This window comes from Neophocaena asiaeorientalis, unplaced genomic scaffold (assembly GCF_003031525.2).
Source record: "Neophocaena asiaeorientalis asiaeorientalis breed wild unplaced genomic scaffold, Neophocaena_asiaeorientalis_V1.1 scaffold211, whole genome shotgun sequence".
NCBI classification, from domain to species: domain Eukaryota; kingdom Metazoa; phylum Chordata; class Mammalia; order Artiodactyla; family Phocoenidae; genus Neophocaena; species Neophocaena asiaeorientalis.
This window is the reverse complement of record NW_020172824.1, coordinates 1,840,390-1,843,356: the sequence shown is the minus strand read 5'-3', so window position 1 is coordinate 1,843,356 and position 2,967 is coordinate 1,840,390. Positions and strand designations below refer to the sequence as shown.

General features: G+C 37.1%; 1 pseudogene; it reads left to right on the top strand.

Moving 5' to 3' along the window:
- The first annotated feature begins 793 nt into the window (after positions 1–793).
- Positions 794–2,123, top strand: LOC112397638 (sperm-associated antigen 17 pseudogene; annotated as a pseudogene).
- The last annotated feature ends 844 nt before the right edge of the window (positions 2,124–2,967 follow it).

Genomic DNA, 2,967 nt, shown 5'->3' with positions numbered 1-2,967 from the left:
AAATAAAAGAATCCCTAAGTAAGTGGGGAGATACCAAATTTGTTAAGGTGTCAATTCCCCCTACATTGATCTGTAGATTTAGCACAATCTTAAACAAAATTGTAGCAGGCTCTTTGTTGTTGAAATTGACTAGTTCATTTTATAAGTAATGTGAAAATAAAATGAAGAACAAAGTTGAAGGACTTTCACTGATGTAAAGATAGAAATATAGATCAATGGAACAGGAAAAAAAATGTCCATAAATGGATCCACAGACATACGGACAATTGATTTTTGAAAAATATTTGAAGGCAACTCAAAAGGTAAAGGATAAAACTTTCAACAAGTGGTGCTGGAACAACTAGATAGCCATAAGCCAAAAATCAACCTTGATTGTTACTTCACAACATATACAAAAATTATAGTAAAATTTATCATAACCTAAACATAAGAGCTAAAACTATCAAACTTCTAAAAGAAAACATAAAAGAAAATCTTTGAGGCACTGGTTTAGGCAAAGATTTCCTACTTAAGACTCAACAAGCATAAATCACAAAAGCCAAAAAAAATCAATAATTTGAACTTCATCAAAATTTTTAAAACTCTTACTTTTTATATATTTTTTTCTTCCAGTTTTATTGAGATGCAGTTGACATACACTGCTGTATACGTTTAAGGTGAACAGCAGGATTTTACTTACACACATAATAAAATGATCACCACAATAAATTTAGTGAATGTCCATTTTCTCATATAGATACAAAATAAAAGGAAAAAAAAGTGAGAGTAGGATGGAGAGACGGGAGTTGGGAAGATGTTACCAGGCAGGCCCCCACAAACTGTTGCTGTAACCCCTGGAAAGAAGAAAACACAACAATATGAAGAGCTGCAAGCTCCAGCTCCACCACCACCACCAGTGACTTCCTTCATCACAAATGAAGTAGACATGCGATATTACAATGATTTGCTGAATCTAATTCCAGAAGAATTCATTTCTGTGCCCTTGATACTGCATTGTATGCTGGAACAGGTTGTGGCAAGTGAAGAAGACCTTGTCCCACCGAGTCTGGCGGAGCCGCCTCCCAGAACAGATGGGCTGGACCACAGAATTGCAGCTCACGTCATGTCCATCCTGCCCTCTCTCTGTCTGACAGAGAGGGAGAAAAAGAATCTCCATGAAATATTCTTATCTGAAGAGGAAAACGAAAGCAAACCAGTGCCCAGAGGCCCTCTCCTACTGAACTATCACGATGCCCTCACCCACAAGAAATATGTGCTAAAGGACCTAAAGAATTTTGACCTGGTTCAAATTAAGCAGAAGATGCAGTCTAAGTTGCCACTGTGGGAATTCCTTGAATTCCCTCTGCCCCCACCATGGAACAGCACGAAACGTCTAGCTACAATTCATGAGCTCATGCACTTTTGTACAAGTGAAGTTTTGAGCTGGAATGAAGTAGAACGAGCCTTCAAAGTGTTTACTTTTGAGAGCCTGAAACTCTCTGAGGTTGATGAAGAAGGGAAACTGAAGCATTCTAGAATGATGTATGGGACAGATTCTGAGATGTTCAACATACCATGGGACAACCCTGCCAGATTTGCTAAACAGATAAGGCAAAAGTACATCATGAAAATGAATACCCAAGAGACCAGACAGCAAACAGATAGTGGAATCAAAGACAGAATTTTATTTCTGGATCAGAATTGGTCAACATCTATGCAAGATGATGAGATCAACAAAGAACCTTCCAATCCTAGTCAGCCAGATACTAACAATATGAAGTATTCTGACCTGGATAATAGGAAATCCTTAGACTCTGATTTACAGAAAACCATCAGAGCAGAACAGCTTGAAGTCTTAGCTCCAACCTGAGCCTTTGAAGCAGACTGTGAACAATGAGATGAAAGATAAAGCAGTCACAAATGCTCATCCTCTTGAAAAGAAACCCAAGAAGATGACTGTGGAAGCAGAGTTACAGGACATAAAGCAAATGCAGCAACGTAATCTAATGGACTGGAGTGTTACTGAACATTTTAAGCCAGAAGTTCTGCTTCAGGTTCTTCAAGAAGCCAGTCAGCAATACAGGTGTATTGATTCTTATTACCACACACATATAGAGAATATGCTGAAAATTACAAAATGCTGATGAAAGAAATCAAGGACCTAAACAAATGACATACCGTGTTCATGAATTAGAAGATTCAGTATAGTATAGATGTCAGTTATACTCAAATTGACCTGTAGGTTTGATGCAATTCCTACTAAGATCCTAGCACATATTCCCATAGACTTAGACAAGATTATTCTAAAATTTATATGGAAAAGCACACGCCTAGAATTGCTAAAGCAATCTTGACAAAGAAGAATAAAGTGCAAGGAATCACTCTATTCAATATTAAGGTATACCATATAGCTACAATGATCAAGATAATGTGGTATTGGTGGAGAGGTAGCCATATAGATCAGTGGAGCACAACAGAGAGCCCAGAAATAGACCCATACAAATATTTTTAACTGATTTTTGACTAGTTTGTTTTCTGTATCTGAGAGTCTGCTTCTTTTTGGTTATACTCACTAGTTTGTTGTATTTTTTAGATTCCACATATAAGTGATAGGACAAGGTATTTGTCTTTCTCTGTCTGATTTATTTCACTTAGCATAATGCCCTCCAAGTCCATCCATGTTGCTGCAAATGGCAGAATTTCATTCTTTTTTATGACAGAGTAGTATTCCATTGCATATATAAACCACATCTTATTTATCCAATCATCAGTTGATGGACACTTAGGTTGCTTCCATACCTTGGCAATTGTAAATAATGCTGGTATGAATATTAGGGTGTGTGTATCTTTTCAAATTAGTGTTTCTGATTTACTTTGGATACATACCCAGGAGTGGAATTGCTGGATCAATTAATATATTCTCATGGGGTAAAAACTGGGGTAAGAAACTCACATTGCACACCAGACTGCAGCTTATCACCCTACAGA